The sequence below is a fragment of the Mytilus edulis genome, chromosome 6 (assembly GCF_963676685.1).
Source record: "Mytilus edulis chromosome 6, xbMytEdul2.2, whole genome shotgun sequence".
NCBI classification, from domain to species: domain Eukaryota; kingdom Metazoa; phylum Mollusca; class Bivalvia; order Mytilida; family Mytilidae; genus Mytilus; species Mytilus edulis.
The window spans coordinates 39919185-39936613 of record NC_092349.1 but is presented as its reverse complement, the minus strand read 5'-3'; the positions used below and the strand labels follow the sequence as shown (position 1 = coordinate 39936613).

Below are 17429 nucleotides of genomic sequence, written 5' to 3'. Positions count from 1 at the left end.
AGTCGTAGGAGTTTTAAAATATGAAACAAAACAAAATTACAAATCAGCATCAAAGGGCAATAACTCTAATCAGGAGCTCGAGTCAACTAATGCTTTCAACCATACAACTTATTTGTAGAACTTAAATTGTCCTTCTAATCATTTTTGAAATTTAAAGTTTCGATCTCTCTTTCTTTTCTAGTTTTCGATCAAGATAATAGGCAAAAACGGAGAGAACAAAAATACAATTTATCATTTAACATATATAATGGCAATAACTCCTTTAAGAAGTCATCCGACAGTTTTGACGTATACATATGGACAATTGACAGAGCACAACTTTTTGAACATTTCTGCTCAGTCTGAGATTTTCTTTATTTATTACAGTTTTCAAAATAACAGACAAAACAATTTTTAGTTTACCCTTATAATAAAAACAGCTGTGACTTTTGAATCCCAGTAATCACAATGTAGGGATTAACCATGTATTAGTGGTATGGTATAGAATGCACATGTTTGACTATAATCATATGAGAAAGATAGTACCCCATGTAGATTTGGGTTAAAACAATAACTGGTATTTGCTACTATTTAACTAGGCAACTGCATTTAGGAGTATAGGCCAGTAACAGGTCAGTCAGGATTTAGATTACAGTGCCTTAGTAGGGACAGATCAGCATGCAGTCATATATAACTGTATCTTATTGGGTAACAGGGTTATAGATGTTTTCTAGCTGAACATTCCATGTATTTTAGCATGTTTTAAAATCCATATCTCAAAATTATAAACAAGACCTAGATTGAAATTGTGATAAAACTTGTTTAATGATAAAGGTATTTGATATTTTACATTTGTCCTATAACCATGATAACTTAAGGGCATACGATACAGTTTTGATCCTGTATTTAAATTTTGATGAAAATTTCCATAAAGGCTATTTTTCACCTGATTAAATCAAATATTTAATCAAAAATATACTTTCATGTGCTACTTTTTAAGTAAAATGCGATCGAAATTTCAGATATTTACTCAAAATAAGGATTTGTGGACATATTTTTCCTTTTCGACAGACAATGACAGAAATACATAACTTTTTTGTTTAAAAAGATAAACACAAGCAGTTTTTTGCAAAATTATTTGTAATTTCTGTTTAATATGAATGACCTATAAATTTATGCATTTTATTTTTACAAATAACTCATATTTATCAAATGTTCATGAATGTAGAAAAAAATGTCAATTTTTCCTGTACATTTATCATGTTTATCAAATTTAAAAAAATTGCAGTACACTATTTACGTTTTCATGAAAATTGGTACAAATAATCTACTATATAATCAAACCAAATGTCATTTTTAAAAAGAGGGGTCCACGAACTCGTTTTCAAGTTAAATATGTTTAAATGATAAAAAGCAGTCAAAAAATGCATCTTTTCCCGATATGTCACAGTTTGACGTCGCGAAAATAACATTTGATGTTAGCAACGTCATTACCTCCCCTGTAACTGTATCCTATGCCCTTAATGTAAAATAAAAATTATCAAAGTAAAAAAATGATTGGTCAGTATTGAAAATTCTTAAATATTTAAAATTACAAGTTATTATATTCCATGTTGAAAATTTAAACCTGAAAGCTTTGACCACAGCATGTTGATATGTGAAAAGGACTCTTGTCTCTTGACTTTGTGATTTCTTGGATTCACTACTGTATTCTACCCTCCCTTGCCTAGATTTTCCAACAATCATCTTCATAGGTAAAATTTTCAATTTATAACAATAGAGAAAACTGTTAACTTATTGGTAAGCAGGTAAGTTTTAGCAATACCTGAACATGTGTATTAACCTCACATTTAAGTCACATATAAAAGGGACCATTACCTTGCGGGTATAAATATTTTAGCAGAATCTGGTCCACTAAGCAGATAAATGGTTGCAGATAAAAATATTATTGGTATTCAGTTGATTCTATAACTACCAGTACATGTACATGTATATTGACAGATTTGATATTTTACCTCTGGCAGCTTGTACATGTATTATTAATTATTGCTCTCTCTGTCCATAAGGTGCCACAGAATCTGGTGGCATTTAAATTCCTAGTCTTCTACATTGCAATTGTTCTTCAGAAATGCATATGCAATGCATACATATACTACTGCAGTTGTTTATATAAAAGTCAGATGTGTAATTTATAGAAACTCTAAAAATTACAACTCACCCACATGTAGACAAAACTATTAACTATACAAGAATGTATTGTCTAAATAGTAAAATTAATAAATCCATAAAATATAGAACACATGTTCCAATAATGAGTCAATTATAAAACTGTCTCCCATCCTTTTCTATTATGAGGTAGACACCATGGCAACCAATACAAAAATCAATAACCTATATAGAACAACTAGTATGGTATCAAGGAAAATTGATTTTACAAAAAAAACATTATTTACTTTTTCTTCAAATATATTCTCCATTCTTTATCAAATGTTATTGATAATCAGATTCATCTGACATACATACTCAAATCAATAAAGTTTAATTGTTTGTTATATTTCATTGTATTTCATGAGGGCCTCAGGGAAGATTAGCTTTATAGCTAACTGTGTAACCCTCTTTAAATAAAGAATTATTATTATTAATACGTATACACACTCTACATGTACATCTAAAGTAATTGTTGAATGACTTCAACAGACCAATATTTCTTTGTAGCTTCATTTAGTCCATATTTCTTAATAGGAGATTCATTTTTTTATTTATACAATGCAGTGATACAATGTACATACATGTACATTTTTGTACATGTACAAACGTAGGTCAAATAATTATAATAGCATATATAGCATGTTCATGTCAAGTGAATTATAATTTAGGTGGGAATCTCTATACTTTTGTCAACATGTTTCACTTAACATGCTTAATAGACGTATCAGTATGTCTTTATTTTCTATTGTCTTTAGTCATATGAAACTTTAATTTAAAAAAAAAAGATACATATGTTAAATTTATAACATAATGGCTATATAGCTAATTTTTATTATAAAATTTATTTACATATACTTTTATCTCACGAAAATTCTATAACTTGTCCAAATTTAAGAAATTAACTTTTTGAAATTGTTTGCTTCCAGTAAACAAATGAAATAAAGTACCATCTAATACTGTACATGTTATACTGATTCTCAATATTCATGCCTCTTTGTTGATTGTTTACTATAAGGTGACAATCAGTGGCGGATACAGAAATTTTCATAAGAGGGGGCCTCTCCAGTGATGCTTCAGTGATTCCCTATATTACAACCAATTTTTGCTACAAAAGGGGGGGGGGGCCCGGGCTCCCTGAAAAACCTCTAAATCCGCCTCTGACAATCGGTAAACTACAGCTTCAAAACACTACAATTAATTAGCTGCTATATTTTCACATCATAACAGACAGAGAGAATTTTTTTTTTATGATTATACCTTATGGAAACATAAAAATGATAGAAGCCTGCACAGAAGACTAAGTTTATGATATATATATATACATTATATATGTACATGCATAGCTAGGTTCAAGAAATGGATAAACATTATTTTTCACCAGTCAGTTGTTTCATATGATTTTAATATTGTGGTCATTCTATATTTTGCTTATACGTATCATACTTACAACATTTAAATGCTGAACTGGTTCCAACCTTATTAGCCTGAAATAAAAAAAATAAAAAAATTCTGCATAAAGGAATAAAGGGAATCTGCCTAGTTCAGCATTAACTACAATGTATACAGTCTGGGGGTTGACTGCTTCAAATGTACATGTAAAATGAGTGTACAAAATTTTAGGTGCACCCGCTCTAATAAGTCAGAGTTTGAAAACCCCAAATCTCTAACCCAAACAAGAATGTGTCCAAAGTACACGGATGCCCCACTCGCACTATCATTTTCCATGTTCAATGGACCGTGAAATTGGATAAAAAATATAATTAGGCATTAAAATTAGAAAGATAACATCATAGGGAACATGTGTACTAAGTTTCAAGTTGATTGGACTTCAACTTCATCAAAAACTACCTTGACCAAAAACTTTAACCTGAAACATGCACTTTCATTTTCTATGTTCAGTGGACCGTGAAATTGGGGTCAAAAGTTTAATTTGGCTTTAAAATTAGAAAGATCATATCATAAGGAACATGTGTACTTAGTTTCAAGTTGAATGGACTTCAACTTCATCAAAAACTACCTTGACCAAAAACTTTAACCTGAAGCGGGACAGACGGACGCACAGACCAGAAAACATAATGCCCCTCTACTATCGTAGGTGGGGCATAAAAATGAAAAACAAAATAGGTACAACAGTTACAGCCTTATCAAAAAAAATTGCCTTGCTGAGTTCAGCTGGAAACGACAGCAGATGTCTAACCCTGAACAGATGGGGCAACAATGGACACAATATTCGTGCTTGATACAGTTCTGAATTTGGATTTTAATTAAACATATAAAGACTAGGATATATGATTTGAATTTTTATTTATTTTTTTGCTATTGTGCAATACACCATACTGTTGTGAATTGACCCCTCTACTCCCCTCCCCCCCCCCCCAAAAAAAAACAAATATTTTTTTTAAATGTTACTTGATTGTGCAATACACTTAGCTGTTGAGAATTGACCCCCATAAAAAATCCCCCCCATAATTTCTTTTCATTCCCCACCCCCTTTTTCCACCAAAAAAAACCCAATTCTTTCCCTCAAGAAATGGTCAAAATCTCAATTCAAATTTCCAATGGAGTTTTTAACCATAATTACCCATTTAACAATTAACAAGAATGTGTCCCCAGTACATGGATGCCCCACTCGCACTATCATTTTGTATATTCAGTGGACCGTGAAATTGGGGTCAGAACTCTATTTTGGCATTAAAATTAGAAAGATCATATCATACTGGTTATTTAGTAACATGTATACTAAGTTTCAGGTTGATTTGACTTCAACGTCATCAAAAACTACCTCGACCAAAAACTTTAACCTGAAGTGGAACAGACGAACGAACAAACAGACGAACGGACCAACAGACGGGAGAACAGAAGGACAAACAGACAGACAAACAGAAGAACGAACGGACGCACAGACCAGAAAACATAATGCCCCTCTACTATCGTAGGTGGGGCATAAAAAGCAGTGTAAGGGAGGTAATACAAATTTTACTTAAAAGTAATTGTCCATTAACCCTTTAACCCCCAATCTTGACTGTAAGCGTGATGGCGACAACCATTCTTTGATGGCCCGTTCGACCCTCCATACCTTTTTTAAACTGTCCCACCTGAACTGTCATGATAACAGGGACTTCAACCAAGAAGTTCATGGTCCATAAACTCTTCTCAGACGTCTTTAAAAAAAATATGGCACTTCGAAAGCCGTTTAAGAGTTCAAAATCAGAAAAAACGTGAAAAGTAGTCAAAATCAGGTGGGGGTGGGCATCTTTTGATGGCCACTACGTAACTGGTAGATATTGCAGGTATAAACTATTATTGTAAATGCATGCATAGGTGGTATAGGAACACAAAGAGGCCAATAGGAATCTAGTCTGTAAAATCTAGGTCGACGTTTTGTCATAAATCCGTAAAAACAGACATTTAGGCAGACCTGACTTGACAATAATAATTCGCCAGCAAGACACTAAAGTCCCATATTCTCCCAGCTAGCATGAATGGACTGCAGTAACTAAAGTATAAGACTTGAATGACAAAGAAACACAGTCTGGTCAATGTTCACCTCTCAAGGTCGTTTTAATATCGGAAAATACACAAATGTAGACGAAAAATGACCATTTTTCAGTGGGGGTGGGTTCAAACCTACGACAAAATCTTCCACTTCCCACCCCACCCCCAACCGTGCCATCTGCCCCCAAATCCTGATACATACATATAGTTTAATAGATGAGCATCAGTTACAGCATCAAGAGTCTGCTAATTTGCATATAATTTGCATATATATGATTGCAAATTTTCGAAAATGCCTGATTTTCCAGAAATCTCTTTTGGGAGAATGAGTTTAATTATACCAGTCCACCCGTGTTTTTCCTTCTTTTTTGCCCCTAATTCCTATAAGGTTTGAGCCATAACCTCAAAAGTCAATCCTAACCATCACTTTGTCAGGTATGGAGACTTGTGGTATAATTTCAAAGAGATCCATACACTGTTCCACAAGATTTTGTCTGGAAAGTATGCTTCTTTGGACACCTTTTTGGTCCCTTATTCCTAAACTATTGGGACCATAAAACCCAAAATCAATCCGAACTTTCTTTTGTGGTTTCAAATTTTAAACCTAATGTGTTTAAATTTTATAGAATTCTATTAACTTATACTTAAGTTATTGTCTGGAAACCAAATGTCTTTGGAATATGCATGCTGAGGCAGACAACTATATACCAATATATGACTTTGCGGTCGTATAAAAAAGTGTCATCAGTACACATGGAAGTTACTGTATAATGATATCATAGGTCCAGTTCAATCAAATGAGTCATGCATCCTTATATATATATGTTCCAGACCATATGAGTATTTGAACTGTACATGTACAGTTGTATACATCTACTCATACCATAGGAGAATACTCAGACGGTCCAGTACAAGATGACCATACACATGTTTTTGGAAAATATCAGTAAATTTAAAGAAAGTAAGAAACATTTATCATGTTTATCCCATTTTTTTTTTAGTTTTACAAATTATCAAATTATTGGTGAATAAATAAGTAAACAACTGAAATTAAATATCTATTCAACTATGTATATACATGATACATGTATATGTCCATGATGTCTGATTTTATTTTGTTACTCTTGCCCAAAGTAGAACATATAGCTATCACAAGGAACATTATATTTTGTTTACATTAATATGGTTTGTTCATGCAACATGTGCAAATTACTTTGCATTTGCCTTTTCTTTGTAAAGTTTCTAAAACATGTCTTCTCACATTACCATGTACAGTATGTTTACCTCAGGTACCTTCAATTTCAATGAGCATAATTCAATTAATTACTGACATGCTAAATACAGGAGATTAACCGATTGAATTAGCATGACTTTTTTTTTTAAAACTTTTATATTAAAGTTATAAGAAACGAGTGAACCGTGAAAAATAATGTTCTTTCAATTCTTGAACCAATGCATACAAACATCATAAACTTAGTCTTCTGTGCACGAATTTATCATTTTTTTCGTGTAAATTTCGTATATTAATCTTCAAATTTTTTTTCAATCTGTCAGTGTTGTTGTGAAAATATGGCAGGTACATGTACATGTAATTAAAGTTTGTGTTTTGAAGCCAAAGTTTAACGATTGTCACCTGTTTGTCAACAATCGACAAACCAGATGCTCCGCAGGGGGCAGCTTTATATGACCGCAGAGGTCAAACCCTGAACGGTTGGGGCTAGTATAGACACGTACAACATTCAAACTGGATACAGCTCTGAATTTGGATTGTGATTAAATAGTTGACACAGCATAGGTTTCTGACACAGAATGAATGTGGTCTTATGAACTTAAAATATTTTTTTTTGCTTTTGAGCAATTCACTATGCTGTGGAATATTAATCCTTTGATATTTAAAGAAATTTTCTTTTTCATTTCTGAAATCTGAAATAAGAAAAATTGAACCCAACAATTTTTTTCCCCCTCCCCCTTTACCTTATTCCAAAAATGATCTAAATTCAAATTTCTAATGGAGTTTTCAACAATAACTACTCATTTAAATACATCATAAAATATAAAATGTCATACAGTCATGATTTAAGTTGATTTAACTACTATTCTGGACAAAGAAGGATAACTCCAATGCAACATTTCATATTGGCAAATTTCCAATGAAGTTCATTCATGTCATTAAACTAAAGTTTTTGGCAAATGTCCAATGAAATTTATTAATAACAAAGTTTTTGGCAAATTTCCAATATACATAATTTAAGAGCAGTTTAGGTGAGCTATTAAAATGAGTTTCAATTACCAACCTTACACTGCTTTTAAATTATGTTTTGTACTTAAGTAATTGTCCATTAACCTGAAAACCCTTTTCCCCCCTTTTTTTGCACCTTATTCCTTAGCGGTTTGAGCCATAACTCCCAAAGACAATTCTTACCATCCCTTTGTGGTATTCCAATATCCAAAAATCTAAATACATGGTTAGATTCATCATATCAAAGAACCCCAAGAATTCAATTTTTGATGAATTCAAATAAAGTTCAATTTTGGACCCTTTAGACCTCAATATGGACCAATTTGATAACCGGTCCTAAATATTAAAAATCTAAATACATGGTTATATATGGACCATAATTTGCTATTGGGCTCGTTTCCTCTAACTATAGAAAAGTGATAAAAATGTGTATTACTGTAAGAAAAGTAGTAACTACATCTAAAGATGCCTTTATTTTTATCAACATACAAGTGTATGCTACTCTTCCCTAGAAAAAAAATTGAAATTAACAAATTTTAAAGATTATACGACCATATTTTTGTGTCGTTTCTCATGTTACTTTTCGCTTCCGAAGTGCATAACGCTGACTGATTTATAGATAATCGTCACCGGCAAATTCGTAACTTTTGCTTTCAAATAATAAAGAACATCGACCAATAAGAATAGTCAGATGAAAATGCCGAGAACTATAAGTATTTCTGTAGCAGGTGTAAGAAAACTAGCGTTACTTTGGTTTCCAATTTCGTAACGCAAATTTTAGATGATGTAATCTACTTTGTTGTAATAGAATTCTTATAACAATATGCAAATATGAACTCTCGCGAGATGTTCAAACAGGTAAATCAGAGATCGTTTACATTCTAGTTTTGTTCTTCGTAATAATAAAGTTAGAAAATGACGTTATCGTTATGCGTTACATTTCAAACGAAACAGAAGTCCAGTTATTTCCTTTTTTTTATTAAAAATTTTTTTGTCGTTAAGTTCTAATCATTTCCGGTCACATGTGAAACATGTGAGTAACATGTGATCACGCCCTTACGGCCGGATGTATGAAATACTAGGTCTAAGCATTGTTTTTGTTTCCAACGGGATGTTAGCAAACATAATCTGTAGACTTGTTTTGTCTTGTTTAAAAAAGGAAAATACAATTTTTAAAGAGATTGCACCGGGGGTCTATTATTTTTCCTATGTGCATAATGTTACATACGATCTTGTGTGAAAATAAATGCCCAATGACTTGACAAAATCGATTTCAGATTTGACAGACGTTATAACACACTTTGTTTCCTGATAAGATGTAAAGGGTCCTTGGAAAATTCAATAGACATTACGACTCTTATCATTGTGCCAATGATCGTTAGATTGATTTTGCTTCAGCAGTAAATATTACTGGATATTTTAGGTGAATAAAGATAATTTAAAAAATAAAAAAAAATAAAAAATACATGTTAATATACCGTTACACTTGGAATGTCATGAATGTACAAAGTTGGTATCTTTGTCACAATTTTTAATTATTTTTTTTTTATTCATGTTCTGCAAACACTTTTCAGAAACGCAATAAACTTGTCAAAGGAGAAGTAAACTTTTACCATGCATGACTTGAAAGGAAGTACTTTATTGATTTTAGCCTACTAAAGTAGGTTAAAATGTGGAAACCATGTAGATGGTGTACAGGTCACAAATATCACATGGTGCCTATTTTAAAGATTTTAATTCCAAGCAAAAAGTTTTTTTCTTTACTGGATTTAAAGAATTTTACATTGCCAATGATTTGGAATAAATTGTATTAAACTGGAATTTCAAAACCAAATATAAATACATTTGTTTGGCTAAAACATCAAGATACAACGATTATGGTATCCTGTATCAATGAAGAAAATATGGAAATTTCTGAATAAAATTTGTACTAATTGTTTTCAAAACAAGCACATATTTAGGAGTTTTATAATACTGTTACATTTAAGATGGATTTTAAGAAAAAGTATACTGTCCAGATTATTTTAAGCAGATTTTGCAATAAAATAAAACTAAAAAAATGCTTTCGGTTTCTTATGGTTTCCTGTCGCATTTAAAAAAAACTTTAATTCAACATTGAAAATAGATTTTAAATATTAACATGAAGCAAGTAACACTAGTAATCATGTTCATTTATGTCTTTTGAAATATATTGTGCAAAATAAAGAAAATAAAGATTGGTTTCCTGTTTGGTTTCCTGTCACGTAAACGGTGAATCAAAATGTATTATTTTTTTCTTGAAAAACTCAATTGTTCCATTAATACTATTCTAACACCAACACAACCCACAGAATAAAAGTTAAAGTTTTAGAACTTATACAAAAAAGGATACAAAAAGAAACCAAAGGCCGAATACCAAATTATGGTCCATATTCAGCATATTGAAGAACCCCATATATTGAATTTTTGTTGAAAACAAACAAAGTTTAATTTTGGACCCCAATTTGGACCAACTAATTGAAAACTGGGCCCATAATAAAATAATAAGTACATGTTTATATTCTGCAGCATACATGGCATATCAAAGAACCCCAAGAATTCAATTTTTGTTAAAATCAAACTAAGTTTAATTTTGGACCCTTTGGACCTTAATGTAGACCAATTTGAAAACAGGACCAAAAATTAAGAATCTAAATACACAGTTAGATTTGGTATATATCAAAGAACCCTATTGGTTCAATTTTTGATGAAATCAAACAAGTTTAATTTTGGACCCTTTTGGCCTCTAATTCGTTGGGACCAAAACTCCCAAAATCAATCCAAACTTCCTTTTGTGGTCATATACCTTGTGTTAAAATATCATAGATTTCTATTAACTTATAATAATACCGCAGTCCCACTAGGCCACGATCGCACTACGATCTGTGAAAAAAATGCAAATTTAGATGATCGGAGTACGATTGTATAGATCGAAGTAAGGTTGTGTCATGGTCGTGGAGAGGTCTTTGAGATCGTGATAAGCGTGGCCATCTTTGAACATGTTCAAAACAATCGTGGTGCGGTCGTGGCGAAATCAGGTCGTAGTAGAAGTGTAGTGAGAGCACACTAAGATCGTAGTAAGATCGCAAAGGTCGCTGTACCATCATAGCGAGATTGTGATTCTTTTCGGAGATACTGCGCTATGATCTCATAGCGACGTTATTACGACCTCACAACGACCATCACGTTCTCACCGTGACCCAACTACGCGTCCACCACAACTATACCACGCTGTTCACGACCATAGTACGATTCTAGCACACCCTTGCGGTCCTCATCACGCTCTTCTTATGACCTGACTACGTTCATACTACGACCATTATTCTCATTGTCATTTTCACAAACAAATTTATTAAATCTCTCTAGGTTTTGTTTGTCTGTATGTACATTGTAAATAGGACTTCTTGTCCTTTTTCTCTAACGGCTCAACTATGCTTCTCATTTTTATAAAGATTAGACCGTTGGTTTTCTACACTAGTAATTTTTGGGGCCCTTATAGCTTGCTGTTCGATGTGAGCCAAGGCTCCCTGTTGAAGGCCGTACATTGGCCTTAAAAAGGTAAATTTTATAAATTGTTATTTGGATTGAGAGTTTTCTCATTGGCACTCACACCACATCTTCCTATATCTATTGACACATCTGTGTCATCTCTGCTATCGTTCACTAAAATATCGTCATTTGAGCTTTATGGACCAGCAATAGGTTGTAAATTCGGTTTGATTGGTCTGTCCGACATCTCTGCTTTATCAGAATTCGTAACTATCAAAGCTTCATCTGCCTCTACATTAATCCCTACCACCACGACCACGTGTTCTAGTAGATTTTGGTGGCATGACTGTATTGTTTCTGTGAAATCTACTTACATGTAATGTATTAATCAGAAATAGAAGCAATGGAACTGTATTGATATGGAACAGGACGTTGACGTAATTGCTGAGAACGTAGTATAATCGTGGTAAGAACGTGCTATAATCGCAGAAGAAGCGTGGTAAGATCGTGCTGCTATCAGATAACTCGTGGTATGGTCATAGTGAGAACGTGATGAGCGTAGACAGATCTTGATAAGTGTACTGAGGTCGCAGAATAAGCGTGGTGAGAACATGGTATAATCGTAGCAGGATCGTTGTAGAAGCGTGATGAGGACGTCTACTACTAGTAGCATCATGTAAGCAATGAAAATTTACATTTTCATGCCGCTCATATATATATACCACTACCTCACCACGATCTGAATTTATTTTAGATCACGGTGAGCGTGGTGCAATTGTGGTCTAGTGGGACTGGGGCTTAAAGTTATTGTGCAACCAGGTGCTCCACAGGGCGCAGCTTTATACGACCACAGTGGTTGAACCCTGAATAGTTTGGGCAAATTCGGTCACAATATTCAAGCTTGAATCTGTCTGAATTTGGATTGTGATCAAATTTTTGACATGTTTGACAATTTATATAGGTTTTTGTCACAAAATTAATGTGGTCAAATTAAAGATCTAACAAATCTATTGCACAATACTGTGCAATTGAAGATTTCTTCTTGAAACTTCTTTGAAAAAAAATTAAAGGTTCCAAGCCCTTTAAAAAATGGTAAACAAAAAATCCCCCCCACAACTTTTTGAACCCCCCTTGGAGCAATAACCCTTAAACTCAATCCCATGCTTTCCATTGCAGTATTGAACCTTGTAGTACAATTTCAGAGAGATCCATACACTTAAACACAAGTTATTGTCATGATTGTTTGGAAACTAGAAACATGCTTCTTTTTGGCCCTTTTTTGGACCCTAATTCCTACATATTTTGGGCAATTAACTCAAAACTTAATCAAAGCCTCCCCTTTGTTATATGGTATATTGTGGGACAATTTCAGAGAGATCCATACAATTACACATAAGTTTTTATTGTCTTGAAACTAGAAAAAATCTTGTTTTGACCCCTTCCTGGCCCTTAATTCCTAAACTTTGAGATATTTAAGTTTATGTTGATCTGAAATATACATCTTCCATCTACTAACTTGACCATCTTCTAAATACCAGGCAAACTGTAGTGGGTCTCATTGGGGTCTAATTATAAGCCTGACGTGGGATTGCTGAATTTTGTAAGCGTAACATGTGAAAGTCAAATTATTGTGTCATAAAAACGGGAAATGAAGTCTAGCAAGACAGGGGAAATTACCAAAAATTGAGAATTGCTTAGTACAGAATGTTCATGTATATGTATATATACATGTATAGTGTAAGTGGGATACAGGAATCTGACAAAACAATAAGTAGGATCAGGGTTCAGAACCCCCCAATGATACATGTGTACCCCCACTTTACGGCAGAGATGGGTCGATTACTCAGGGCTTTCCATTGAAGCCGGTAGCCGGCGGAAATCCGCCGTTTGCGGTGGCTTCAAGTGCCGGCTACTTCACTGACAAAAATATAAATTCAAAAAGAAAATAATATCTTTTTCAAATGTTTACAGGCAGCCGAGAGACGTATTTTCGCAAAGTCGCGGTCACGATAAACAAGGATGAAAAGTCAGTGTTTACCTTGGGCTAAATATAGTTCACATGAATTCAGGTCACTGATTGGTTGTCTATTTAAAGTCAGAATGCATCGTTTCTTTTCAAAGATAACAAGAGAGACGTTCCGGTGGTCATTGAATGATAACAATAGAGACGTTCCGAGGGTCATTAACTCGTTGGCTTTTTTACTTTTAAAACGTGAAGACAATCAGATAGGATGACAATCTTATGTTATGGAATAATATCAGTCAAATTAAAGAAAGTGTAGTAGATCATAATGTTCAGAATCTGGAAAACAGTATCTTTTGAAGTTCATTTTTCAAGGCCCACGTGGTGTTCAGAGAATCAAGGTCAAAAACGAAAGTAGAATATTGTCGACTCGACCTCAAATAAATAACATTTCCAAATAATTTATGTATCCGACTTATTGAACAGTTTAAAAGAGAAAATCAGAGGATATATCAATTTTCTGTCAATGCTTGAAAAATAATTGTATGATTTTAGTTACGCGTACCAGTCTTTAGAGAGAAAAGGGGGGTCATTTGTTTACAAATGCACTTAGTTCTGCAAAATAAATCGATCAAGATTTTTAACAAACCGGATTATTATATAAATAAATCTCTTTTAAAAGTAAATGAATTTTAAGCATAAATAAATGAAAATAAAAAACTATAACATAAAAAAAAAGTCTTTGAGATTTTTTTTTTTTCTTTAATTTCATACATAAAAAATGGTCATTTGAAAGATGAAATTAGGTGCCAGGAGATTGCGAGAATTCAGGATTTTGCTCTATTTATGGCAGAGCTTCTGGGGGCCTTGAGCGGCCCCCAGACCCCCTGCCGTAAGGCACCAAGCTTACAGCTTGGTGGACGTCCGGCTTCGCCGAACGCATGTTACAGCCGCCTATAATTTTAATTCAGCCTTCTACTTCAATTTCAATGGAAAGCCCTGATTACTTTCAATGTAATTGATTAAATTACAATTACTTTGTCATTTGTACGATTAAATTAAATTAATGATTACATCATTTCTGAAAGTATCTGATTAAATTAATGATTACATTGGCAAAGTAATCATGATTACATCTGATTACAATGAATTTAAAAACAAAACATTTTGAATGATGTGGATGAATAAACGTTTAATATAACTATAGCATTTTTGAGAACGTATTTTATTTGGTTCAATTATAAAAATGATAACTTCAAATTAAACGTCATCTATTTAAATAAACACAAAATTTCACTACATACATGTATATATATACATTACACTTTATCACCAATGATCTCTAAATTATTTTGAATTAAATTTTATAAAGATATATCATAATCAAGAGTTTTTTTGTTTGTCTTCTGACCTCTTTCATAATTTATATGTATTCCAAGTGGCAGTTTATGGAAGTTTAAATATGGATGAAATAAAGTTACATTTGTACCAGTTAAAACTATGTTAAATTTTAATAGAAATGTTTAATCAAATTGTAAACAATATGTATTAAAGTATTAAAAACCATTGCATTTTACACGTCCAGTCCAAATACAAAAAAAAAGTTTAAAGAACATATTTGTCCAACTTTTAATTTAGTTTGTGCTAATTAGATAAATTTTCATGTCTGATTTATCTTTTATCATATATATTTCCCTACAGCTATACTCAATTGGTAATTGCAATAAAAACAAACCTTAATTAGTCTCCTACCTGTCAATTCAAAGTTGACAAAAATCACAAAAATTAACAAAAATATTATAATTCAGGGTTCAAGAAAAGTATTACTTGAATATATAACAGTTATTATCAAATATTAATGTGAAGATCATTATAAAAGAATGAATATACATGTATGTACATGTACAATATCTTTTACCAAGATAAAAGGTATATAATTGTATTATATGTCTCTGCTTAGGCTAAAGATGACTTTTAATACTGTAACAGTTTATTGTTTACTGAAGTAGACAAGCTTAAAGTAACCAAACCATTTTAGTATGTTAAAAATTTATCAAATATGAACAAAGAGGTTCATTTAATGACCAAAAACACAATTTTAGATTTTTTTCATTGTAATCAGAATGTAATCAAAAAGTAATCATGAATTTTTTTTTTGATTACAGGGTATTTTGAAAAGTAATTGATTAAATTAAATGACATGTAATCAGATTTTTGGCTGATTAATGATTACACTGATTACTTGAAAAATTGTAATCAATTACAGCTGATTAACGATTACAATTACCCCAAGTCTGCTTTACGGGTACAGTCCAACTGTATCGTCAATATGCATTTTTTTTAAGTATGCATACGACACCAGACGAATACAGTTAAGAACATACTATGCACATGTTTCTGCTTTTAAATTCCAGTGATTCATATAATTATTTAATTTATTAATGCCTAAAATTTAATAATTTTTTTTGCTAGTAATTTTTTTTATATTTCAGTGATTACTGGTTCCCCATTCAATGCACATAGAGGGACATGGAGGTGTTTGTTGCAAATATATATGTATGATTGTGTACAGGTATCAGAACCAATCACCCTAATAACATGTTCGCCCTGGGTCCATTCACTCTGAGTTCGTACGCCCATAGAGTCTGTTCGCCCTACTATATGACTATTAAAAAATATCAATATTGAGGGCATTGAAGTTAAATAAGCTTTTTCAGATATTTCTATGATATATTATATTATGTATATATTCTTGAATTTTTTGGATTTGTTTAGGATCATTAATTGTTCAATGACTGATTATTGTGATACTTGTCTTTTTTGTTTTGATAAAATAGTCAGCTTGAAATTAATAAAAACAATGAAGTACATGTAAAAACTGTAAATTATGAAACAGATAAAATTTACAAGTTCATTTATTTACATTTACATACTGCATACATTCGTGATTGACTGAATACAATTATTTTGTTTACAAATATCAATAAAGATAAATGCATTGTATTCCAGTATTCTACTCTGCAAATCACTTAATGGAAAATGAAAAATTGATTGCAGCAATATAAATATTCTGTCAATTTTTCAACAAACTTTAACATATTTTGTTCAAATACTTAAAATATAAATGAGACTAAGACAACAATTAGGGGAAAAAAAAATCAGGCCGAATGGACCATGGGCAAACAGGTATCAGGGCGAACATGAATCAGGGCCAACGGACCCGGATTCTTGTGTACATGTTCTACGTACAGGCACTTGTCTCCGATTATTCATGTTATCCCCCCTCATCGTATATATAGAAATATACCCGAGATATATGGGAAAAAATGAAATATGTTCCGATTTTAAATAAAAGTAACTTATCGTACTGGCTGCTAATACGTATACTGGTAAGCCGAGTTCATTTAGTCTGTGTTTGTTATTCAATAATTTATGCAGTAATTTGGCCGATCGAGTTATCTATCAGGCAGTGATCATGCATCTATTTAAATTATATTCTAAAAAGATGTCTCAGCTGGTTTAAAATTTAAAAAATATACCTCCTGCGAGTATTTTTATTTTCATTGTATTCTCCTACCAGGAGTTAAACAAATTATCTATTTAAACAGTCTTCTGAAGAGTGACAGTAATGTACTTACATTGTACAAGTAAACGTGGAGATCGATAAACATATCCCACAATGCACTTGTTATTGAAGCGGTTGTTGTTGTTGTTCTGTATCTTTCCTCCGCTGTCTGGAGAACTCTCTTTTTAAGTATGGTTACACAACACTGGAGTCTTCATACAATATATATGCCCTGTCCCACTTTTACTACAATGCTTAGAGAAGTCTGTGTACACACTAAGATCGGGATGATCCCTACTATATTGCAATAACTCAATCATGATATTGTGACAAAAATGCCTGTTAACTGAGTCTTACTGAAATGCAGGAGGATTTTGAAAATAAATAACTCAGCCTTGATAATCACAAAAATAAATGGTTTGTTCTGTGGTAGTTTGAAAATAAATTACCTGACTTGCAATGTATTGAAAATA

At 32.4% G+C, this 17429-nt stretch overlaps 1 protein-coding gene across 13 annotated transcripts in view; it reads right to left on the bottom strand.

The window, feature by feature from the left end:
- Positions 1-17120, bottom strand: part of LOC139529096 (rabphilin-3A-like) — a 112036-nt gene extending 94916 nt beyond the window's left edge. For 3 of the 13 annotated variants that reach the window (XM_071325362.1, XM_071325358.1, XM_071325369.1), the window contains exons 1-2: positions 17030-17107; positions 3635-3671 (exon numbers count right to left, since the gene is read on the bottom strand). The gene's annotated coding sequence lies outside the window, so the exon portion shown is untranslated. Of the gene's footprint in view, positions 1-2197; positions 2358-3634; positions 3755-16906 lie in introns of those variants that run through there. The other 10 variants (XM_071325363.1, XM_071325359.1, XM_071325366.1 and 7 more) reach the window with 9 other exon arrangements.
- Between the last annotated feature and the right edge of the window lie 309 nt (positions 17121-17429).